At 39.9% G+C, this 27,504-nt stretch overlaps 1 protein-coding gene across 1 annotated transcript in view; it reads left to right on the top strand.

Annotated features, from left to right (window-relative positions):
- ctnna2 (catenin (cadherin-associated protein), alpha 2) overlaps positions 1-27,504 on the top strand; it is a 282,069-nt gene that overhangs the window by 139,209 nt on the left and 115,356 nt on the right. The gene's annotated exons all lie outside the window — the stretch shown is intronic.

Below are 27,504 nucleotides of genomic sequence, written 5' to 3' on the forward strand. Positions count from 1 at the left end.
ACATTTTGCTGGTCAAAGTTCAAAGTCACTGTGACCTCACAAAACATAGTTTTGGACATAACTTAATGCAGATTTCCACACGTTTAATAGGATACAATCATAAAGTGATGATATTTGCAGCAGCTTGACTGGTTGCTGGAGGCTTACGACCCTGGGACTATAATTCTAGCTTTATCATTAGGAGCATGTCGTCTCATGTCCTCTCTGAAGCATATTTTCTACCGAGCATGCTAAACATTTACCATGCTGTAAAATTTAAGGACCGCATCTGGCCCCAGTTTAGCGACTAATTCGCTAAGACCTCACATTTAAATCATGCCAACGGCAATTATCTAATTGGAATAGCAAGGAACACTGATACAGCCCCATACTTCAGGTTACTCAATGTGTCACTGACCTAGAGGAATGGTGTTACTGTAAATATAAAGAGAAAAAAACAACTTTAAATTACTGTTTCCAGTCTTGTATATGACCTTGACTTTGTTTTCCCCTCAACATATGCTCAGTTTTTACCCTTTTATTATTTTAGATGTACCCTATTAGCAAGGGTGTGGAAGTAGTGAAAAGACGGACACAAGAGAGTAAATAAGCCATTTAGGAATAAATGAACTGAAAAGGAAATAAATGGAAAATAATATATTTGAGGCAAGGTACTTGACTATTTTCCATAACAGTCATGTTGGCTTTTATTCCTACGTCTTCTTTTTTTAAAGAGTTGTTATATGTGGTGTTCACACTGTGATTATAAAGCATTCCTTCACATTCTAGACTTGCTGTCAACCCTTTACTCCAACTTCCCTAAAAGTGTTTCAATAGTGTTATTGTTGCTGTTAATATTCTTTGCAGTTTATCCATTTGCTCTTTTTTATCATTTAATGTCATGATGTGATTGCGGAGTGGAAATCAGTGTAGGAATACTGGGCCTGTGAGTCACGTTCATTGATCTACTTGCTATAGATCAATCCCTCTCCACATATTATGAAAAGAGTGGCTGGTTTTGTACGGATTTACAGTTGTATGCCTTGAATAACCTGCAGACACCTCTCCTAGTTCAATCCCAATAAAATCTGTAATATTTAGAACTCAACGTGGATCCAGCACTTAAAGAAGTTGTCTGCTTCCTATCAGAGGTATCACAGATTAATGGACACCGCTAAGCGCCAGTGACGGTGCTGTGAGGTGGAAGGGGAAAATAAAAAACTTAAGTGTGACTCACTGTCCTCCTGTTTTGGTTTTAATGTTGTAGTGTGAAAGTGCCTGTGATATGAAATCTAAAAACTCATCTTTATGTGTCGGTGCTAAATTTAAACGTTGTCATGTAAACAAACAAACAAACAAAACAAAAATCAGTAATGGGGGCAGTGTGGGTGAGTGCAGGTTTCTTTTCAAATCCTTTTTGGTTGTTGTTGTTTTCAGCCAGATTCTGTGCTGGACTGAGACAACAACCTTCTTTTTTTTTTATCAGATGGCGTCGTAGGCTCCACATACAGCCGGACATGCTTGAGACAGTTCCTAATAATAATTGTATACAGTAGTTACCCTACATGATTCAGAGATAAAGGGTGTCTAATCATTTTTCGCATTATGCTAATACCATGCAGCACATTATGGGAGAGTGATAAAATTCCTGGTAAGCCTTGCTAATCCGCCCTAGTGCTAAAATAATGATTGCTTTTTGTCTGCTGTTGAGAAAGTGTTCCACGCCATGTGGGTCATGCGCCGCCTCTCTCTCCCTTTCTCTCTCTCACTCTCTCACTCTCTCTCCACCTCACTCTCTCTGCATCTTGCAACAAAGGCCTATTTGCCACTGTAAGTAAGCCTAAGGCATTCCTATTAACAAACAGCGTATGGACAGATGTGCGCTTGTGCTCATAGAAACATGCACACAAACACACACATAAACACACAAACACACACAAGAGTTTCTCTTCTCTGTTACAGATGCACCCCCCTCTACGCCGACAACACAGTTGTTAACTTTTGCCGGAGAAATCCGCAGCAAAAGAGGGCATGAGAAGTGCATGCAGGAGAGAGGATTTAACAGTTCTCATATGGTTATATGCCAGCAGACAGCGTACTGCACCAAGTAATAATACTTGACTGGGACCCAGAGGCTTGCGTCCTGCTGAACCCACCACCACTATGGCTGCTATTTTGTTACTATACCGCATCACTGGTGTGTTGCAGAAGGTTATGGAATGTAGCATCCATTTGCTGAATATATATCATATCACATGCCACTTCTGCGTGTGAGACATTGAAGGACGGAGAGATGTCTCTTTGTGTCTGTGCAGCTTTAAATGTGGCTCAAGCGTGCTCAGAAAGCCCCGAGAAGCGTTCCAGCTTGATAAGACCTGGTTTGGAGGCTTCTGTGTGAGTAAGCAGGCTTGCAGAATACAAAGTCCCTGTTGTCGCGCTTTAAAATCCATGTGTGCTTTTGCCACAGTTGCTTAGATACTACATCATGGCTATCTGACCAAGCTTAGCATTTAGCCGACTGAAGTCACACAGCGGAGCTCCGAGAGTATGATAGTACTGCCCATGCAGTACAACCAGATATTATTCTTTTTTTGTTGTTTTATTTTCAGGATGCGTTATAATTAATAAGCTGGTGATATTTACTAGATAGTAATATTCCCAAAGGAGATATGAGTAGACATGGTGATAAAAGGATTTTTTTAAAACTGGTGTAAACACTGATGCTTGATGCTTGATGCAGATACATAACATCAAAGCATTGTAATGTAAATTGCCCCTTAAGATCAAAGCTGTCTCAAGAGAGATGGGGTTGTGGGGGGGTATAATCTCATATTGAATTACCCCATATACAGATCTGTTCTTCTGTGTGGGGGCAGTAAATACATTTTGACTTGTCATTATACTTCCCCTTCATGAACACAGCCCACATTATGCATTCCCTGCTCCAACTAAATGCATAATTAAAAATAAGCATCTTCCTGCATTTCAAACAATCTCTCTCTCTCTCTCTCATTCCCCCAACCGGGCAAAAAAAAAAGGAGCACTCTGTGTTTACGTCAACCACTGCAGTGTTGTGTGCAGCAGCTCGTGCACAGATGGATGTCTGTTGCTTTGATAAACATTAGACCACATGCTATCGATTGCTCTTTACTCTGATTTGATGTGTGTGTGATGGCTGAGCCGCATCTAGCTGTGGAGGGGGTGCTGCGCCATGGGCTGAGACCACAAGCATCAGCAGGAATGGAGGCCCCGCAGAGAAGCAGGAAGGAATAAGGAAATGGAGGACACGTGCCAACTGGGAAGGCTAAGAGGGCAGACTGTTTAGCAGAGAGAATGGATGGGCTAGTGGTGTGAGGAGTGTGGGGGCACAGCAGTTGGAGAATTGTTTTTTTTAAGCAACCACATACGAGGAATGTTTGTTGAATCCTTAACTGAGCTGGGAACCTTAAGAATAGACAAATATAAAATATTTGATCAGAGGCACAAGCACTTACAGTGCAATGCAGGGCAGTGACTAAGTGGAAATAGGGAAACAGCCGAGCCATATTTCAGGAACCGTCGAGTGAAGAGCAGCATTGCCTCAGCTGCTGGTCGTCTGCCATCCATCAGCTCCCTGCCAGCTCCTAGGTTGGCATGCTCCAGGGGTAAGAGGCAGAGATATGTGTTTGTCGGGTGGAGGGGGGGGTTGTCATCACTCGTCATGGCTGCCTTTCTAACCACAGACATCAATAAACCTTCTGATGGTGTGTAAGTCTGTAAGTAAAGAGCCTGTTTGCTCGAAATTGGCCATGTGTCTGCAGTCTGCAGCCCCTCTGTAATCAAAGAGCCCACATTTTGGCCATGTACATGTTAAATTTGGGTCTACTAGAATAGTTTCACGCTTTAATGTTCAGAATTTCCATTATTTGTCTCATACCGTACACCACTGCAGGACCTCTTTTCACCCTCTGTCTGAAACACTCTACCCCACCTACCAATGAGCCCAGACCACTTTGATTGATCAGCTGACCCAATCTTCTGCCATTGGTTAACTCCTTGGACTGTGTGTCAGACAGTGTGTATATGACACACTATAGGAAAAAAGGGGAACACCCAAAGCCTTATATGGGCACTTTTAAGGAGACTTATGTGTTAAGTTTTGCTCTGCCCTGTCGGAAGATTAATTTACTTTTAATCATAGTTGCTCCAGTAGGATTCCTCAGAGGGCTCCGCAGATGGAGACGTAGAGTGCCATTAGACTGAGGTTTCAGTGGCCCTGAAAATTCGAGCGTTCGCTTAACTGTCCCATGTGAGCTGAAGCCTGAGCCCAGCTAGGCCTTAATTATCCCTCACATACTTATGGTGGTACACTAAAAACCTGGTTGCCAAAAAATGGGTGTGAACTTTATTTCATCTGTCTGTAGATGAGCGAACTGAAAAACAAAAACGGGAAAAAAAACATATAAGGTAAATAACATCTTTAATTTATCTTCCACTTTTTCAGTTCAGTGTACCAGAACTATTGGACCAAAATATATACCCACCAGAGCCCCATGTTTTTCCGACTTGAATCACTCTTTTAATCACATTCTTTTTATTGAAGCTTGCCAGTTTCTCCCTTGCCGTCCTCTGCCCAGTGAATAGCTGAAACGCTGCTCAAAAGTCCTATATTTAAGACATTTAAAGAATCCATCAGTGACGCAAACTCTCTTTCTCTGCAAGGCCAGTAGGGCTGGTGTTAAGTGTGGTATTCTGTCAATTATAAAACTGTATGTACAGAGAAAGAATAGCCATGCCCACACTTAATGAATATTCATGCGGGTGCAAATTGCATATAGTTTACCGACAATATGAATCTAAGTGAGTGCAGCATATCATTCCATCTGAAAGACTCCTACCTTAGAGCGTCCTGTCGGGTCACAGCAGTCTTTGGTTTGAATACAATGTCTTGCTAAACGGAGCAACTCAAGGACCTGGTATTTGAGCACCTAGTTACAGTACTTGAACTTCAAAGAGGTGTTTTCGTTTTATGTATATAGTGTATATAGTGTTGCTGTTGAAATCCTTATAAGAAACTTTCCCAAGGACTTCACACAGAGAGATAGATTTGTGAGTAAGGCATCACAATTGCTTGGAGTAGTGCATTCACCATGATGTAACAAAGGCAGTAACACACAGACCTGGATTGGAAATAATCCGAAATATTTTCATTTTAAGATTATTGAGAAATGTAATATCCGTGTATCATTAATAATCTAGACCACTGCAGCTTCATAATGAACCAAAAAAACATGTTTACACGTCTCATACTGACATAAAGTATCTCAAAGATGCTCCGTTGCTGCACTGTATAGATGTTGCAGACGATGCAGTTTACTCTGTCACGCGAGAACTCCTCTTTCAAACTACCTGTCCCTCAGAATCTGTTGCATGTGACAGGGACATTCTTGTGCATGCACATGCACCCCTGCTACCACCTTAGAAGAATCAATTATGTGGGAAAAGCTGAATATACACTAAAAGATTGTTAGGTAATCCTTAGCGCAGTCAGGGTTTATCTCCATGAATAACATAGCTTGTCATTGCCTGCACCTTAGTGATGTTCTTCTTCAAAGAAGTATTTCCTTCTCTCCTTCACAACAAAGAAGCTTTTTTTTCTCCTCACACTCTCTGGGGTGAGGGGAACAGTCGGGGGATCCGTAATCAGGGTTTAATGAACTCTCACCATGGGAGTGGCATGGCTTTCATCCCTGTAGAAAACCCCTCACTCACAATCGAGAAGATGCAAGATAACGGATTGAATTTATTTTTTAAATGACAAGAGTAAATGTTGTGTGTTTGCTTTGAATTATTTCTGTTTTAGTTGCGCTGTCCTTATCATTGTGTGCCTTGTTAGACACATATAAAAAGATAGTGTATCTGGGTGTGTCTGTGCATATGTAAATGTGTGTGTGTGCAAGCATAAGCAGGTGCAGGGTCCCAGCCTCACTTATGTATTCCTTATTTATGTATTGATTGTGGGGACTTTAGGTTCTGTCAGTACATTTGAGTCCAGTTGACAGTCCGGTTTATCTTCCCTTTTTTTTAATCTGTGATTTAATGGTGACTTTGCACAAAGCGATACAACAGTTGATGATGATGAGACACTGATGCCTCCACTTAGGCCCCTGCGCACTATGGACAAATACTCACGCAGAATAAAATCTGAAACACAGCAACGAGGGAATAGCGATGGAAAAAATTGAAAACACAATTAGGAAAACAATTTGTCCCTCTCTATTGTCCCCTCTGTCTCTTTTAGTGGGCCTGTCCGTCTCAGCATCTCTTTCTCCTTCTCTGGCTCTCATCATCTAATAACTCTAAAATCAAATTGCATTACGCTCCACTTTACTGGTCATTTGGTACCTTCAGGACTGCCTTTACCGCTGGCCAAAAGAGAAAATGGCTAATGACCCATGATGTATTAATTGAATCATTCCTCTCTGGCCAAATCATTCTGACAATGTGACCACTAAATTCCATAATTGCTCAGAAAGGCATCCTTAATTCCTCTGAGTGTTACTGGTGCTTGTAGGTGGTTGGTTGAGCGCATGAGGTGCAGTATTGCACTGCTTTTCCTTTTTCTTTTTTTTATTTCACTGCACACTCTCATTGTTTCAGTGACAGAGATGGACTTTTCTCTGTGTGCATGAACATTATTAACCTTCATGATACGTGTTTGCACATTTATTTTAACATAGTATGACATAATATTATACACATAAGAAATATTGCTAGGATTTATTAATATCTATGTAACATTGATCATTAATACAACACACATACTGTATGTTAAGCATATATGACCGTAGATCATGAGATAAGCCTAACACATTACAATTTAAATGTCAGTAATTTACAACCTCAAACACAAAATATTCCACAGCACAACCAGTTTAGTCTTTTATTACCATTTATTATTATTGAATGTTGAGATTTAAACCAAACAGTCATTAAATCCTCTGAAAACTCTGTTTCAAATCATACGTTCTCCCCACCTCATTTGAATATTCATGGCTAGTAGAAGTATTGAGAAAAAATAACATAATTTTTAATAAATTCAACAGTCAAAATCTCAACTACTCTACTTCTCAAAGAGGTTTTGAACTCCTCGGCTTGCTGCACTCTTCAGGGGTTGTCGACGACTGGACTAGCTTGTGTTTCTTGAAGATGTTTCACTTCTTATTCAAGAGGCTTCTTTAATTCTAACAGGTGGGAGGTCTCAGGTATTAAACCTCTGTGGGTTGTTACATATTTTATGAGTCATTATATTAAACGTGCAGGTTGTTGATCCCCCTTGCCATCTTTGGAAAGTATCCAGACAATTTGTCCTTGACTTTCTCCTGACCTTGCCCTTCACATATGAATAGCAGCAGCAGGAGATTCTCCAAGTTCAAACAGCAAAACCTCTGGACCATTCAGGTGAGGGGTGGTGTCTGGGTAGAGCATCTACTGCATGCTGGACATAATGTAAAAATTCAAATCTCTCAAATCTCGTTGTCTTATAAAGTTGACATCTTTGTCCGGGTCTTCTATGTGTATTGCACCTTTTTTTTCAGACAGCTTCTTTCACTCCTCTTTCAAACCATCTGTCTTCTCATATGTACATTAAGATCATCTAAAGAGTGTCAATTGTCCTTGAGGCGTAAGTGAACTGCTGACTCTTCATTTTCCAGATGTTACCCAGGACCCTGTCACATCACTGCAGGATGTGGTTACAGGTGCATTGCAGCACACTTGTTACTATTTGCTCAGCCACAGCAGTAAGTGAAGCTGGTGTGGGCAGAGAGGACATTGAAACACTGCTTTTCATCCCACTGTGACATTACTCTTCATGGACTGTGTGGGTGTAATAGGTTTGTGGGTTTGATCAGATGTGATTGGGAGAGGCCTGGGAGCAAAATCAAACTGGTGGTCCTGTTTGTCTGTAATAAATCAGGTGGTAACTCAAACTCTGTCGCTTACAGGTTAAAAAAAAAGTAATTATTGTTTTAAAAGTGAAAACAACATAATTCTTAAAAAGTGATTTGGCAGCTTCTTGTTTCAGTCTGCTTGTAAAGAAGATGGATGTTTTTTTCTCCAGTGCACACGGTGGTTTTCCAAAGGGATGTTTGGCACCAGAATTAACTGAGAGAATTTCAGATAACAAGTTTTTTCTACATTTAAAACATAAATTATTTGTTCTATATTATATATTAAACATACACCTTGTATGTTTATATTGTATATATACACACACTGATCTCAACCGGCTGTGGTTTTTATTTTGCCACTGTTTCCTAAAAGTTAGTTTTTGTTTACCTGTGTTTGGGTGTAGATGGGTGCCTGTTAGCCCCGGGGGTAAACTAGGGACAACACTTTTTCTGCTCCCCATATATCAACATGTACGATATGCTATGTATAAGCATGGGGACACCTACTGGACATCGGAGCAGATACATAACCCTGCGCCAGACCTCTGCTTATGACAGTGTGTTATTACTCACTGCTGACAATTTGATTCCCATTTTATGGCATTTTAAAAGCTCGCAGCCTGGCAAACTTTGTGTTTGTTTACGTGTTGAGTTAAAAGTTTAGAGGCTACAGTATCAGTTGTGTTAGAGATGTGTACTGGGGGCATGTTGGTAGCAGGCCAGTGAGCTGTCTATCTTTTGTCAGCTACAAAAGGCTGCAGGCCATAAATCACAGAAGTGAATGATGTATTCACTCCACACACACAAATCATTCCCATGCTTCAGGGCTAAAATGTAAACAAGTATGATTCTGTATTCAAGCCAGTGGATGTAAATGACAAGCTGCAAGAGAAGGACAAAGATATGATACTTGGAATAAATGTTCCAATGCGGCACAAGCCACCAACAACAAACCTCAAAATAAACCTAGTGGACGTAACAGGCACTCAAAGAGCACAACTCCAAGGGCACACAATTGTTTTGATTCGTTGTTTAATTATAACAAATATTTAGAAATTCCAAATCTGCGTCTTGACCTGGAAACTGCACACATTGTTCTACAGTCATGCTGAGTGGCTGATGGTGGCTGCAATTTCATAATAGCACCTAAATCCTGCCGAGGATTACAGTTACAGGAGAGCATGGTGCAACATTCTAAGGGAGTCACTGAGTTTCGATTCATTTTTGTTGCTGCAGCACTGTCTCTCTGAACTTCATTGTGCAGGAACTAGGAGCCAAAACAAGCCATTACATTACTTCCACCAGGCACTTGTATCCAGAGCAACTTACAGTGCATTTAAGAAGCAACCTGTGGTTCATCGTCTCGCTCACTGGACACTATAATGGAATGGAATCACTGACCATTACAGTGCTCAGTATGTGAGCAACTGCTGCTTGAAATTGTTCCCCGTTCATGGTCTAATGTTCCACCAAATTTCACAGAACTATATTAAGTAGAGATTTTGCAAATTAACAGATAAATAAACACAATTGGAATAATGTTTTTAATAGTATGTTGTGGTTTATTTTAATTGCTTCTCAAGAGGTTTACAGGTAATTTGATGAAACAGAATTTCATAAGGATACAACTCCAACTGTTCACAGGCTGACTGACACTCCACATTACAACTGATTCTCATGTGTCAAATCAAACAAGTGCGGTTTGTAATGGCTGAGGTGTGTGTGTGTGTGTGTGTGTGCGTGTGTGTGTGTGTGTGTGTGTGTGTGTGTGTGTGTGTGTGTGTGTGTGTGTGTGTGTGTGTGTGTGTGTGTGTGTGTGTGTGTGTTCATACTCTAAATGAGTGCCTACATCTTTAAGGATCAAAATAATCAAGCGCGGTGCAACATAGAGGGAGCACATGGCCATTGATCGAAGGGCGTCCAACACTAGGTGCAGTAGATCCTATAAAACGACATTGATTTTCTTATTTATTTATTTATTTTGCCAGCGTGGGCTTGTTGTTCAATCCATACAATGCGGTACATTCACAGCATATACAAGCAAAATATTGTCAGGGTTTACACAACAGTTAAATTGAATTGCCTGCGTTATTCCGTCAAAGGGTCTGAGTAAATAAACTGAACACAGCATTTATTAAATATTACATTTTTTAAAAGTAATAAAATAGGTGTAAGATGAGAGGAATTATATTAGGTGCCATCTACATGTAATTCATTGACCTCTTTTCTAAATTATGGTCCCTTTTAACATCGGACATGTTTTATATCCTCGCTCTATTTACTTTTTAACAAGGTTAGATTGCACTTAGTAATGGAACACCCCACCCACCCTGACAATTAATGGCTGGGGATGAAATGGGTGGGAACCTATAAAAGTTTATGGACTTGTACGTGTCGCGGAGGCTGGTTAGTGGCTCTTGTTGGAAACAAGGCCCCATATAGTTTAACGAGCTCATTATAACACAGGCGTCAGGCATTAGCTCGTGTCATATCTTGTCCCTCATAGAGATGGGTCTAAGAAGGTATAGACACTTTGGTGTTAACAGTCGTTCAGGTCATGCTCACTCAGAGACGGGCCGCTATTTTGTTAATGGAAGAAGAGGCTGAAACTGAAATTGTATCTGTGCAATGACTTACAGTAATAGGATATCCAAATTACGCCTATTGTGGCTTATTGGATCATAATTGCCGGAACATCTTTTGCATCGTGTTCAATAGCTTCCTATAAAACTGATAACATTTTAAGCATAGGCTCATAGCACTCCTTTGTACTATGAGCCTATGAACTCTGTGCCACACTCTGTGTTTGAAGTGCCCCCTCACTATTATGTAAAATGAAATTGAATCTTTAAAAAAAAGAAGCAAAAAATGTTACAGTGGTTAAACAGGTAGTTTGACAATAGGGAAATACATTCGGTCTGGAGTTGGCCTTTCACATGTGATGAATGCAGCAGGAGATTGATGGGTTCAGATGCTTTCACATGAAAATGTCGGTAACATTTATGCGAGGGGAGGGGCCTGCGTAGAGCCTGCAGGAGGCAGGACCCTACGTATAAATCCTGCTGGGGAAATCACATATTTTAGTTTTTTATAGCATATTGACATTGGTGTTCACCGTTATCGTCAAAAGCTCTTGAATCCCGTCTTTCCAATTTAACATCTTCATAGGCGTCTTCTACCTGTGTGACACCTCTTTTTCATTCTGAGACATTTGTATTCTGCTGCTGCTCCCTTCATCTCTATCTGTTCTAATTTCTTATGTATAAATACTTGAAACATTGACACACCATTCCATTATGTTAAAAACTGCTTCTTCCAATCAATGTTGTAAATATCATAATTCTGTTGATGTGTACTCGCTGCATCTATTGCACTTCTGGACGTCCTGGCAGAGGGATCCCACACATGTTCCTCTCTCTGAGGTTTCTATGTTTTGTTTCCCTGTTAATATATATATATATTTTTTTTGTAGTTTTCCCCTTTCCCTTGTTGAGGGTAGAGAACAGGGGATGTTGCACCTTGTTAAGACCTATGAGACAAATCGTGATTTGTGAATATGGGCTATACAAATAAAATTGGATTGATTGATGGATAATATGTTTTCTTAATTTTTCTCAGTTTTGCGTTCGTCATGTGTTAGCACGCCCACTCCCTGGAGGAGAGTTTTCAGAGCTACTGACCTGGACGTTTGAGTTCAGTACATGTCTGAAAGCAGCTTATGTTAAGTTATGCTCATCATCTGCCGTGTTCAGTTCCATCTTTAACCCACAGACATATAAGTGGTATCAATCAACTTTCAGCAAGAGAGTGAGTTTTCCCACAATGTCAAACTAGCTTTTTAATTTGCACTGTTGAGCCTCTAATAGCAAATGTCATGCTGAGTCAGAGGGATATGTTTGATATGGAAGCGAAGCCCTTGTTATATTACTTGTTTCTTGACTATAAGGGAGCACACACTTAAAAACAAGGGATAAGACACAATATGTTTGCAGGATGTTTACTGCTCTCTTCAAGGGGACCACAGTTTATTGCCTCAGTCTTGAGACACCATACAGCTTGGGCTAAATATGGCTGTGCACATCATCCCTGTGCTTAGTGGGATGCTAGTTATTCATCCCCTCCCTCTGTGTCTGTTTCTCTCTTTTTCTCTCTCTTTTATTTATTTTTCCTTGTTTTGTATTCTTCCTCACAAGCACACACGTGCGCTCACACACACACACACACACACACACACACATTCAGTTTGCAGAACGGAAACGGAAGATTCGGAGACTGTACTATAGGTCCAGAATAAAATTTTGAGCCAAAGCTGCCCATGACTTACAATCCCCATCTGTATTTATTCATGCATTTGTTTAGACTTTCATTAGTCAATTGGAAAACACATGCCAAACCCTCAACCCCCCAGGCTGCGAGACACAAAACTATGTAGAATTCTCTACAGATGCTGGCATGTTAGACTTCTAAAGTACAATGCGTGAGACACTTGTATTGCAATATTCCTCAAGACCGAGGTGAATGTGCAGCTTGATTGTGGTGCGCAGACGTTCCAGCGTCGATTTGGTTTCCCACTCACCACTTGTCAAACCTTCCCTCAAACCATGTGGTTGCATTGACAGCTCCTGTGTTTTGTGACTTTGTGGGTTTGTGAGATTGCTTTCCCGGTGACAGACAGGGAGATGCTAACACTAACATCACAGCCCATCCCCATAAAAACGCACAGACTTTGATTGATGCCCCTTTTGGTTTGTGGGTTTGCTCAGATGGGCCTCCATCTGTCTCAGGATCCTTGTTGCCTGCACAGTGATCCTCAGAGGAGGGTGATACGACAATTATCATTTGTTAATGTCAGATTTTTTTCCCCTTTTTTGTACTCGGTTCCCAAGCCTTACACTTTCAATTGTTTATTCTTTTAAGAATCCATTTGGATGTGTGTGTGTCTCCATGTGATGTTGTCTAAGGTCATTGGCATCCATCCATTCAGTTTTTTCCTGCCATATTCATTAGTTACACGGATCCAGTGCTGTGACTCACATCCCATCTTGAGCACATGTTATTGTTGCACATAAATACTGTCAGTGAGCTTTGTTCACTTGTAGAATTTGCCATTACAGAGGTAGCTCCAGAGTGCTGTAACTTTACTCCCTGAGCTGGGTCTAGACAGACAGAGCGCTGTGTGCCACAGCACGTCGTGCTATCAGAGAAATAGCCATGGATCTATGGGGATTAGGTTAGACGCTCCACTGGCCTTTCCATCAATCATTCATAAGCAAGCTGGGAGATATTACCCCTCGCAAGTAAAAATGATTTTTTTGTTCATGTTAACTACTGGATGTGATTAAGTTGAAGGTCAGAATAACATAATTTTGGACTTCTCAGTCTAATTTAAAAAAAGAAAAAAAGCACACTTTGCCAAATGCAAAGCCAAAACTCCCACTTGAAGACTATCGATGTGTTTTTTGTCAATTGAAAAAAAAACCTAAGGTAAAATGAAAAATCTGTTCTGCATCACAAACATTAATTATCACGTAAAGTTTAAGTTTATGTTTAAAATATGATTGTGCATCAGTGTCTTAGAACATGTGTCCTTACTAGAGACTGGCCATTTACAGGCAGATATATCGCAGCATTTAACATCATTAGGATCCACTGATCTGATAGCGAGCACCAATTGATTTCCGTCGTTAAACCTTTTTGCAGAAAGCTCCTACATTAGTGAACCTGGAGAAGCCCCGACGTCTACATCATGTGTTTCCTATCGAATTAAAGATGTTGGAGCCAGTGCTCCAATATATTAAAATAGTCAATGCCACAACTCATTACTTCTTGTGTAGTTCCATTATGTTCTCTTTAATGTGTGTTGAAACTGTGAGTAGGTCTCTCTCCCCTGAACGCCACCGCTGTGTCATTACCTCGAATAAAATCACAGTTGTCATTATTAATCTTTTTACCCTGAGGACAGTTTATATGCACTTATGCATGTCTCGAATCTGATGTTGGTTTTTGATTCATGCATTTGCTTACACTAACATACAGCTGTATCATGTATCCAGAAATGAATGAGCCAAAACTGTTTAAATGTACTCTCTTAGCTCTGTTAGCTCTGTTAGCCTATTGCATGCTAACAAAGGCCCAAATATCACCAAACATCTGCATCTGGAACCCCAGGCTGGTCAGTAAATTCATCTTGGATGTGTCAAGGGCTGAACAGAAAATCAAACTACAAGGCAGAACAGGTGGATACAACAGAGTTTAATAAACATCTTGGAGCCCATTGGCTATCGTCTGATGACGAAGTAGCCTCTGGCTGTAAGGGACACTATTTGGGATCTGGTGTGGACAGTGGATATCCAGGCCAAGACTCCATCTTCCTTTTGTCGTACAAATCCGACTTGTTTCTTTTATCACACAAGTGGAATGTTTCTCCATTCAAATCACAAACAGTGATGCTTTTTTGTAGGAGTTTTCAGTCCAGACGACATTTTGACTAATCTCTATTAACTGCTATCTGCATATGAATGCAGACATTGACATGTGCTTGTTTGCTTTAAGTATTTTATGATTAATACCATCAAACAAGTATTTTGTAATGAATACCCTCCTCTCAGCGGCACAGAATACATATTACATTTCTCTGCAGACAAAACTGCAGTGCAGTGTTTGCCATAAGCTCTGAAATGTCCAGCATTGAATCTGAAAAACATATTGTATCAGAAAAGAAAACTGTTGTTGTGTTGTTGCCCGGTAAACATGTGATGACAGAAATCTTACTCACCAGACAGTCTTTGAACACACATACCCCACATGTGTGCACTGCACCACATTTCAGCCTCTTTACTGCGAAAACACATCCTTTGAAACAAAGTAAGTAAGATGCAGCACATTATAGACAGCTTTGTTTTCAAAGCCAGGAAAGTGCCGGGTTCCATCTCGAGCAGCTCTGAGGGCTATGACTGAAGCATATGCGTACAGGCTTGTTGAATAAACACAAGCTCAAAGTGGATAACAATTCACTGCATTGCAGACAGTTTAACTGTTGCTATGGTTGTGAGGGGTGAGGATAAGGTACCTGTGTGTTTTCCGTGTTATTCTTCATTTTACTTGCTCTTTTTTAAAATTCTAAACCACTTTCTACACACTGGCCCCTGCAGTTGACTGTTAACAGTAGGCATGTGCAGAGACGAGAAAATTCCCAGGCTTGACTTTTGCCCTTTTCAGGCAGGTCCTTTAGGCCCTGTGTGTGGGTGGAACTGTCAGGAACTGTTATCTGTTGCAGAAATTATGTTTATGAAACTTTGATGGGGGCTCACGTAACATAAACCATTTTGACCTGTGTTCCCCTACTATCACCTGCAGTGAACTGAAGAGAGATCTTTGTCTGCGTGCACTTTGTTTGTTTGTCACATGTCACAATCATTTTCTTTGGAGATGCATTTCACTTCTATTTTTTGTTAAAATAACAGCTTCAAAAACAATTGTTGGAACACTGACTTGCCAAAGGGAGAATGGAGCCTTTTTCTTTCCCTGTGCACTTGTTCTTGCACTATGTAACTTTGGTGAGCGGGTATGATCTCCTGCTGGAAGTGCTTTACTGAAAGATAGTCAGAGGCATAAACTGCTGGAAACAGGCCAAGCAAGATCAAGAGTAACACAAAACTTTAGAACAGCTCAAAAGACTTAGAAGTTAAAACCATTTCATCTCCAATATTCTTTAAAGAACCTTAGAATATTGAAAATTCCAAACACAGTTTGGTGTATTTGTTAAAACTGTCAGGTTTACATGAAAGCTAATATCCTAATATTAACTGGATTAGGAGAACACTCTGAATAAAGTGCTGCCATATATGCAACATTTCTGATGACCTTAGACTGAATAAGGTTCATATGTGAATAAGCGTTAATCAAATTAAGATATGTGGAGTGTTCTGACCACATTATGAAACATGTTGATGTCTTAATTGAATTAAATTGAATTAATTGCGATATAAAGTCCTATTGGAGTATTCACAGCATTTTGCAACATCAACATACGTTAGTTAACAACTACTTGACCACACACGCGCTGGGTTCAGTTGTAAACAATTAGTGAGAAGTGGCGTGAGTCTTAATCACACTATGCTGTGTAGAATGACAACAAGAATCGGATGGAATATTCTTTTAGCAACTCATGTAAACATCATTATCAACCTAATGTCTTATTCAGATTAATAGTCATAATACTGCTGTTCATGGTGATGTGGTCGGTGACTGTACCTCCGGCCTGGAAAGACTTGGATTGTGAGGAACATATATTGTGTGATCATGTTTCAGTTGAGGCGTTGGGACTTCGCAGTCGGATTAAGGGATTGATAGATTTTGTTTTCTGTTAAATGAAAACTGCTTAACCGCTCAGACTCAGAGTCCAACATCAGTAATTACCACTTGTGGCTGCACACGCTGCTGTTGCTCTGCAATGGTTACATGGTATTGATTTAAGTTTCACAACGCAGTCTTTCCCTGTCCATCACTGACACACTTAACACACCAGCATTCACACTTTTAGGAAATGCAGACTAACTCATTCACTTGACTTGCGTGACTTGGGGGCAATCATAACCCTCCTTATGAAAAAAAAAAAATAACACTATATGTCCAGATATTGATGAAAAATGAGCGTACATCGGTGGTGAAAGAGAAGGAATACGATGCTGAAACTGCAGAAGATGCAATTCCATGGTTTCTCCTTGGTAAGGTGGTAAGAAAGATAAAGCTGTCCCCTACCAACTGGAATGAGAAAACATCAGGAGTATGTTGATGTTGTCTTGTCTCCGTTGAATGTGTGCATTTGAGAAGGGCCCTACACACAGACCCACGGTTCTGCGGGAAATGCTGTCAAGAGCACCCGCAGCCAAGATGATGAATCGTTCTTTTAACCATGACCGATGCTGCCCATTTTCCTCAAACAATGGTCCAGTGTTGCGGCGAGACTCGAATGTTGACTGCATAATGGAAAGTGATGTATTATATATTAGAAAGCAGAAGGGAACATGCCGTTTCCTCCGTGGCATCTATGCAGAGGTCAAGATCATGGGAACTTAGCCCAATGGGTAGCTTTTGGAGAAGGGCCTGGGAGGACAGATTGAGGTTGACCTAGTAATTCAGTGCCTCTTTTGTGAATGGACACATTCACTCTCACTGTCCTAAACTATAGCTGGTTCTGTTCTCGAGTCAGCCATGACGTGCATACACACACTAGTACAGTGTGTGCATGGTTCTGTTCTAAGCTGCAATATGAAGTTTTGTTCGCTCAGAATAAAGGAGGTTATTATTGCCCTTCAAATCTCAATTTTTTTTAAGTTTTAAACTTGTTACATTGTGTTTTCCATATTTAATAATGTTCAATACAGTATTTAAAATGAATAATTGATTAAATAAGATGTTTTATTGTATTTTCTACTGCCCTAGTGATCAATAAACAATACTAGAAATTAGTTATTAATAATCAGATAGTAGTTTACCATTAAAAACTGTAACTTAATGTTAAATTCCATTTTGTTACAATACATGTTCAAACTATTTTCTCAAGGCGACTGGGTTTTAATAGATACTTACAACCTTATCATCGTCAACATTCATTCATTCAAATTTTGTGTTCACAGTACATTTTACTGTATTCTACAAAGGGACAATCAGTTCCTGGTCCAGTGCCCTTCTCTGACATAGATATAGAATATAATAATGTTCAATGGCTGCAGAGCGGCTAGACGTTAACCAGCAAATATGAGCTGGTACCACACCCAGGCCAGTCCTTTATCCACTCACTCCAATCCTTTCTCCCTGGCCTACGTTTTTTTCATTAGAGCAACGGAGGACAGGATATTAGTCTTCCTCAAGGGCTGGGGAGCGAACTGTTAGTCACAGAGCTGAAGTGTTGGCTATAAGGAGATGATATGGAGCAAGAGAGCTTTGTAGTTGGGGGGGGGGGGCTCGGCTCGGGTGAGTAACGGCTGTAGTCGGATCTGAAGATGAGGCTCAGCCCACCCCATTGTTAGAGGATTTGGAGAATAATAAGGAACCATTTTTATATGCTATAAGTGAACAGACAATTGTATATTACTGTCATTTTGCTTCAGAATAATCCTACACACTATACCTGGTATCATTTTTTGACTAATACCCCCAGGAAAATGTGTCAGCGGAGAGATCAAAACATCCTGTCAACACAAGATGATTCTGTTTGCATGAAGAGGAACGACATGAAATCATGGTTTCACAGTTTCACCTGATTGCACAGAAAGACTTACTTACTTCCTATTATTCACAGTATACAGGGTCAAAGCAGCGAAGAACAGGTTTTAAAAAACCTACATAAATTGTATAGACACAAATATAATTGTAGATAATACCAGGCAATAAATAAGAAATCTCTTAGGCAGTATGGGTGATAGCGGGGGCATGTCAGGATAAAGGCAGAACAACTCAATATTAGATACATCTTTGAATAAATTGGCTTCAATGTGATAGAACAGCAGTAGTTTATTAATTTCCTGATACACCTGTCACTAAATCATCTATCCACATCAAATATTGTATTAAACCATGAATTATTGGGTATGCTTGTGTAGCCTTGCTGCCTGTTTATCTTGTCTCGCTGCGTGAGGGATTTTGTGTGTTTTTACGTGTGCGCTCCGCGGGGGGTGGTGGACAACCTAAAAAAACTGAAAGCCGCCAAGATGACCTAAATCAGGAGAGGCGATAATTCAGTCAGATAGCGGGAGATTACCCAGGGATCAAGGGGCTCAGTGGCCTCTCAAACAACAATGACTGGAGAGCATATCCCTTCTCACCACCCCCCACAGAGACCAGTATGGCGGCTATAGACCTAAAACACGTCTCACATCTGGCTTTTTTTAATGGACAATATAGCGCCACGCCTTTAAATGTTCCAGTAACCCCAAAACCTCTGTAAGCTGATTTTGTGCCTATAAGATGTTTTTGTTGTTGTGGTCTAATGCTCTAATACTGGTCCTTTTAACGTTGTGGGATTACAGAACATGTGGCGTAGCAACAGTGTCTGAAAGAATGATTGTTTTTTTTCCTCTCCCCCAACAATCATTTAGTGAATGATTACAGCTATTGAATTACTGCTTGTGATTTGATTTTGAGTCATGTGTGTCCATGAGCCCATAGGAGTTTGTGTGTGTGACTGCGTGTGTTTCATGAGATGGCCTCACCATTAATTCATGATTGATTGATGAGTCTCCTGCACGCCGGCCTATAACAAGCCCATCTTCTCCTCTCAGTATATCTGCGAGTGTGGGATGTGTCGGTGCGTGGGCTTGTGAAAAAGAGGCATTAGAGGTTGCTCACTGATTACTTTGCGCTTTGCTTCAACCGAGGAAATAAAAATCATTTATACAGGGGTTTAGATGCGTCTTTTCCATCCTCAGTACTCTCACCTTTTACTGAAGAAGGTGCTGGGAAGATTTCTTATTTTAAAATTTAATTAGGTGGAAGCTGAGTGAACAGAAATACCAAGAATACAGTACAAACAACAGGATTCGACCTGAGACGGCATCTCGACATGTTTCGCTATGTATCTAAAAAAAAAGAAAGAATCCCGGATCATCCTTTGCTGAAGAAAAGGAAAAGAAAAATGTACTCTAATGTAACCTGTTTGGACAGTAACAAATTAAACAGCATAGGTGCAGTTCTACAATACGAAGCACAATACACACAAAACTTAGTCTATTGAGGATGGAGGATAGTGGTGCTTGGTGTTGGTCCATGCTTGAATGTACAGTAAATTGCGAGGGGTGGGTGGGGGTGGGGCGAAGGGTTCCTCTAGGCGATGCTTGTTCCGGGAACCATCTGGTTGTGTCTGATTTTGGCATTGTTCACTCTGTCCTCTAAACCGTTAACTCACTCTCAGTCTGTGTGCTTCCTTCCTTGTCAAGGTTCAAATTAAACATCTCTTCATTCACCTGCATAATATTTTGTCTTTCATTCGTTTTTATTTTTCACTGAAATAATTGCATTTACAAAAATTGTAGAGAGAGAGAGCGAGAGAGAGCGAGAGAGAGAGAGAGAGAGAGAGAGAGAGAGAGAGAGAGAGAGAGAGAGAGAGAGAGAGAACTGAGTGCAGTTAATGGTCCAGTACATGTTTTACCAGGAACTACTAGGGTGTCTCCCAAATTACAGATTTTAACACTATTATTGATCTACACTTGCAAACAAACCGTTGAGACAAAATTCATACGTTAGCGTCAAATATACAATACTGTTAGATAAAACAATGACGTTTTTCTTCGTTGCAAATAGTTTTTGTTTTTAGACCTACAACAGATTTATTTGAAATATTTAAAAGTCAGTTCAGGGTCTCAAACTATAAATGCAAAAAGCTGCACATTTTTTACCACGCTAGCAAAATGCAGGACTCTTGGGAAACTTTGGCTCATTGGTCCATCACTGCAGAGTGAAATTTCACTGCAACTATGGGATATGTTATTCAGTCAGTTCAGTTGTGCCCTATTCAGTCCTTGAAAGTTGAGAAAGAAAGATCAGAAAACCAGCTATACAATGCAAACCACATAAATTAAAAAATAAATATACCTATATACTGTGCAGTCACAACTGCTGCACTGAGCTAAATATATTTTCGGAGTACAATACAATTCAGCAGCCATTATTTGCTCTTACCACTATATAAAAGACTGTACATTAGGTCAATTGTGTGCAGCTAAGTACACCTTCTTTCAGGCTTGAATGTGCAAGACACACAATAGACTGACACATTTAGTCTCCTCCCTTTGTAAATGTACAGGAGCTGAGAGCACGAAGAGTGAGAACATTGGTTTGGAGGAATTGCTGCTTGAAGAAATTGATTTGGTTTCGAAGCTGGATACTTGAATTAATGAACAAATAAAATTGGGTAGATTTACTTATATAAATTAGTTTTTAAGCATTTTTATCAAAGATATGAATTAGTTTGCTAAACTTCTTGTTTGCTCAGATGGATTTAAGTATAGAAAATCTATACTGTGTACCACCACAGGTTTTTTTCACCATATTCAACACTGTTCCGAATTCTCACAGATATTAAAGCAAAACATTAAAGAGGACTGTATTGGAGCTTCAAGCAGTTCTTGAATGGATATTATGGGTGTGGTCCTTTACCAGCCATGTCCATGCCTTGCACGTACAGCTGCATACATATGGGCACACGTGCAATGCCAAATGAGAAGCAGAGACTGTACAGAATACTGTAGCAGATACTTTCTCTTTTAAACATTCTCCCATTGTCATTGCGGACCCATGGGTTTCATTAGTGTCGGCTTTAAAACAACAATTCTCCTTCCCACTCCCACATTCTGGTCCCAAATGCTTTCAGTGGAGGAGGAAACAACACTTGCCTGAAGGGTACGTGCATATGAAATTCAACTCAGAAAAAACGTGTGAATTCTACTCTCTGCTCTCATTTCACTGGCTCTGAGGAATCGGCGGAATTTGACCAGGCCTGATGTTGACTTTTTTCTTTTGCAATTCCAAAAAAACTGTAGAACAGTGTGTACCAACTTGAGGACCCGTTGATTTCTAGCGAAAAAAGCTCTTGAGTGGATGAAATTACAGACCACTGCCAGGAAAAACCTGTGATCACACACACACACACACACACACACACACACACACACACACACACACACACACACAGACAGACACCTTTATAGCAGTGAACACCTGTGTTATGTCGGTGTTTGTAATTGTGTTCTCTGGATCTGTAGGGTTTTGATTGCTGCTTATGCACCCAGCAGGAATACAAATTGTATCCACCCAGAACACCTTGCATGCATTTCACAAATGCCTGAGCTCCCCAAGTTGAAAGGTGATCAGCTACTTTGTCTCTGCTGTTTAATCAAATGAGTTTGGGATTTTTTTGCTTCACAGCTACTGCTGTAATGACGGAGAGCGTTTGGGTTTCGGTTGTTTTCTTCAACTGGAAAGACATGAACTACTGAAATAGCAAAGAAGCGGACAGTAGGACAGCAGCAGACTGTGGTTGCCTAGCAACGATATAAGCACGCTTTCAGAGTGCGAGTCTGTGCAGATTTCTCAAAACAGGGGAGGGCGACAATTATTTTACTGTAGAGACTTAATTGCATATCCATTTAGTATTTATTGCAGTATACTTTATACCTTACTCTATGTAACACTCCGTGGTTATTGTGCAGACTATTTCTAGGTTATCTTAAGGGTAAGAGGTAGGGTCATCTTTATAAAAAGATTCTGCAGGTGAATATGCAGTATCTGTAGACGAGGGACACGATTTTGGGGCCGGAATCCCTCTGGTTTCGTTTGTTTTGTTTTTCAAAATGCATCTGCTATAAGGTTTTTGATTTATATGCATTCATATGCAGAAAGCTGCTAAAAGAGCTGAGCCAAAATGTCAGCTGGACCTAAACCACCAACAAAAAGTATTGCTTTTTGTGTGGCAAACGTCTGGCTCTTGAGTACTTATCGGTCCATAAACAGTGAATGGAAGATGGAGTCTCGGTGTGAATATTGACTGTCTACACCGAAAGCCCCAAAATAATGGCTGTTGCCCTCAGAGGCTAATTCGTGGTCAGATGATCACTGATGGGCTCGGAGATTTGGAGCTGGGGTGAAGGGGTTAGCTCTCATTGATCAAAGAGGACTTTTAAAAAAGCAGATTAGAAGTATGTAGACTGGGTAGCACATTTAAATGTTTTCTTAATTGTTGTATCCTGTGGGCACATACTTTTTACATTCCTTATTCCTCAGACTTTGTGCTGGGGGTTTGTTCAACAAGCTTTCAGGGAATCTAGAGCAATCAGATATTTTACCGTTGGACAGGAGAGGATGAGCTGGATCCAGAAACCCTGCCCACGAGGCTGACTTATTCAGTATTCTGGGGACGTGTGATCCTGACCTTACTGTTGCATGTCCTTGGTGCATGCAGAGCGCAGCAAATGCCTTTTTGGAGGATTGCATGCTTCAACCCATTTTAATGTGCCTTTTCATCCACGGCACACTCTTGCTAAGCCCCGCAGCAGGGGCCTCAGAGCTAGCATTTTGATTATAAGAATGATTGAATTAATGCTGCTGAAGTTGACACTTAATGGATTAAGGTGGTCAGAATTGTTGAAACACATAAGGCAGATCTGTGTAAAGACATCCTAAACCTCTTTATTTGTCACACTCCCAGGGAAAGGCTTTTAAAGTCTAACCTTGCTAATCCAGTGCAAAGTCTAATCTATTGAAAATAGGGTCAAAAACAAGCAAACAACAAACACCACTGCGATCAGACAGTATTGAATGTAATACATCAAGATTACCTTCCTCTGGATTGATTCCAAATAGTCACTGGCACGACACTGTAGGGATCCTGGGTTGTCAATGTCAGATCAACATTCTTGTTGAGTTGGGAGCTAATACAAGAGGTTCACTCTACAAAATATCTGCAAATAATACACGTTTCTACTGTCAGATTTAGATTTTACAGCAGGCATTTAATTTCCTTTGGCATATTAGCAGAGCTCACCTCAGCTTGTCCCTGTCTTTTCAACATGATGTTTCTATTGTTTTTACATTTTCACTCTATTGTACTTTAGTCTCTTTCCTCTAAACACAAAAACATGTCTATTTCTATTTCTATTTCACTGAGCACTCAACACTTGTAGCACTTTCTTTCTTGTCATAACAATTTGCCAAGTTCCATAACCTCCTCTGCCGCTGTTATGGGTCGAATAAGCACGGACCACAATCTTTTCATTTCCCTGAATTTAGTTTTACTTTTCGCCGGTTGTTCTTTTCTCCTCTTCATGCCACTGAATCCAACACTCCCACTAGAGCTTTCTCCGGTTGGTGTACTCCACATGCACTGTGTACATTTATATGCATTCTTCAGCACTTCCCTCCTTCTCACCGCACTCCCACAGTTCAGCTGGTCATTTGGGCTCCAGGCCACGTTTAAGTTTTCACAATAAACAATAAAACAGTGAAGTCCAATAAGGAATGCACATGTTCTGTTTGAATCACACCTAATTTCTTCTTTGATGATGCAATGTGAATTATTCCCATTTGTCATTACCGCACTCACCTCGAAACTGGAGCCAATTGGAATTTGTAATGCATTAACTAAAAGCAATATCGCTGTCACAAAACATTAGCTTCAATGATGGTAAATGTATTTTGTTCAAAACGTTATTAGGTTCATTTTCAAAAGTTATTGGATTCATTTTCCAACCTAATAGGAGAACCCTGCTCGTCCATTGACATTATCCAAAGCAGCCAAGAGGGACATTTGACAGTTAACATTCGTCATTTGCTCTATATTATATATATAGATATAATATAGATGCTATGAACTGAGCGGCAACAATACTTAAACAAATGCAAATTAATCTAAATGTGTAAATGTTACTTTGGTTGATCCGGTTGACAGCTTCAGAAAATCTAAATGACAAAAGATCAGTTCATCAGCTCTTTTTAAATGTCAGTTAAACAAGAGTTAAACAAATAGTAAATGATGATCACATATCCAACCATCATCTCCATCATTTAAACAGTGTGTGAATTTAAGCAGAGCACTGATCACTTCAGATTTATAGCGTGTAACAGAGTTCATCTGTTAAACCAGTCAATGGTTTATCAAATGTTTATGAAACCCTGTTAAACTCTGGAGGGGATAGTTTGTTGTCATACGCCTGGGTTTAGAATTGCCCGGGTGCTGAATACTCCTCATGTTATCACATAATATATCACAGTACACTTTTACAATCACAGATGATTGATGTGGGCGGATTCCTCAAGTATGTCTCGTCTAGTGATTGAGGAGTTGTTTTTAATGCCCTGCGTTATTGAAAGCCTTTGTGATGGAATTACTGATATGTGCTGACAGCGTTATGCATCCTTGAAGTGACTGCTCACTCCCCTGCCTCTGAGAATATGTAGAAAAAGGAAAATAAATAGTCAAGTTTTTTTCACCTCCCATATATGTGTTATTCACCTCCAGTAAATATAGATACTATATTACAAATAAGTCACCAGTTTATTGATATCATATTTGAGGTTGTTACTATCATGTCATTATATTTATTCTTTAGCACTTGAATCTCTGATGTTATTAATTATCTATCCATCTATCTATCTATCTATCTATCTATCTATCTATCTATCCTATCTTTCTTTCTATCTATCTATCTATCTATCTATCTATCTATCTATCTATCTATCTATAATTTAATATTGGTTTTTATGTTAATTATCAGATACTCTTACCCCCAGTTATTGAATGTAATTATTTTACTGCAGAAAAAGAAAATGCTGTTATGATTTAAGTATTTTTGAGTTGATCTTTTTGTACCCATGCATTTTCCTGGTGGGCTGAAGCAATGTGCCTTGTGAGAAATCAGCCGACCTGTGTCACGTTTCCTCTACCGTTTGTGTGAAGTGGTAGAAATGATGATCAAGAACATTCATATATTTATACAACACTGTTGCTCAGTAGCAAAGGAGGTGTTATAAAATGATAGTAAACGTATTGTGCTGCAGACTGTCATTGCCCTTCGTAAGCAGTCTAGCTATTAAATGCAACATCAGTTTAACTGTGGTGCTGCCAGCTCTGCGGTCCACACAGTACCCTCCGCCATAGGCCTTCTAATCGCACTGCAATCTGTTGCACTCTCAAAGTGTTGAACTTCTTGTCTCTGAAACATATCTCTGATCGTAGAATGAGTTAATGCTTGTTTATGGATATTTTAACAAACCTCCTTCAATGTCGGGAATTTAAATGCAAAAAAAAGAACAGTATTTTAACAGGCCTTTCCTTTTCTCTCTCTCTTTTTTCCCGGTGCATCCCTCGGTCTCCCTTCTTGTGTTGGATATGACAGGTAAGTGCATCTGTTCGTATTTACTTGAATCCTCTGGGCAGGATTAGCTTGTACACATTGACTGTCAACGTACGAATATTTATCAAAATTGCATATTAAGTATTCATTGCATCGGCATGCATTTAGCGCGACTGTTTTGTAAACAGTGAACGCATTTCCCTTTTGCTCAGCTGACACTTGGAGAATGGGGCAATTCCATTTTATAGAGCCAATCTCATTGGCTACTGGAAAGATGCCAATCTGCCCTCAAAGATAGGGAGAAGAGAGGGAGCACGGAGAGCAGGTAGAATAGCATTTATTCATCCTGACACTGATCAGATAAATGGGAAATGATAAATGCCGTCTATTTTTACTTCCCTTAACCTGCGTTAACTTTTTATTCAAGAAGAAGCCCAGACAGCATCGCTGCACCTGTTAACCTATGAAAAGCTCAAAGTGAATGGGTAATGTGTTTGGGTTGGAATTTTATTTGAAATGGTCTGACTTTGAAAAAAATAATCACAATGCAGGTATACCGATGACTCATTTAGCATGCATGGTAGACAGGTTGAGCTGATGTCTGTCTGCTGGGCAAACAAGTACACACTCATCAGCTAAGACGACAAAAAAAACAGGCTTTGTTTTTTAAACCAGTTCCCATTATGCACTTTTTATTCATTTTCTTTGTGTTTGTTTGTTTAAGTTCTTTCAAAAGCTGCCTGTGCCCACATCTAACACTGTGAATCTAAATGTTCATCTGGGAAAGCTTAATTTATAGTTGTTGAAAAGGCCACGGTGTCCTCTGAGTAGCAATTTGGCTGATGTTTAGGTTTAAAAAGCAGCCTGTGAGGCTCCATAATGATATTCATAAAAATCTAATTTGTTGTATTTGTTTGTGTTAGTTTCAGTCTTCATGAGCTTACTTTTTCTTACAGCCACCTAGGGAAGAAGTAGATTAATAGATGTATTCTTTGTATTGATATTTATCAGCAGGACATACGGATACACACAACGTACACAAAACATTGTTCTCTATTTGAACGACGATATATTTAATATATTGCTATTCCAACGCTACTTTAATAGCATCTTCAATTTACACAATTTGCTTCAGATCCTTTCACTGTTATCTTCCATTCCCATTATCATATCCAGTATTTCACCCTCATGCTGGTCACTGCTGCGACTGCATAGGGTGTATTATTTTGTGTTTGTTCCAATAAGATGAAGTTAATGTGAAATTATTCACCGTATTGCACCTACACACAATAATCTCATATGCTGTTAGACTACACATTCAGAAAGCTCCATCATATTTTTTTTTGGATTGCTATCTCTTTGTGTGGGAGTTTGTGTTTGACACATGTCTCCAGGCGTTTTAATAATATGACTGTAAAAAACATACATGATTCCCACACATATTATTGCTATGTATTTCAACAGGGTCTATCCGTAGAGGTATGAATAGCATTAACGGATGAATAGAAAATCCTGCTTCCAGTCCTGAACAAAGCTTTGCACATCAACCACCATTAATACTCTTAATATTAGGCGCTGACCCACATCTGCTCCTGTACAGATTTACATGGAGCCCCAGATGCAGGCTCAGCTGTTGCCACGTATTGTCTCACAGACCGACCCTGAGGTTTTGTGTAGTGAAATGCCAGATATAACATCAGGGATCCAACATAGCCCTGGCAATTTAACAAAAAAAAAACATACACTCT

This window comes from Hippoglossus stenolepis, chromosome 2, assembly GCF_022539355.2.
Source record: "Hippoglossus stenolepis isolate QCI-W04-F060 chromosome 2, HSTE1.2, whole genome shotgun sequence".
NCBI lineage: Eukaryota > Metazoa > Chordata > Actinopteri > Pleuronectiformes > Pleuronectidae > Hippoglossus > Hippoglossus stenolepis.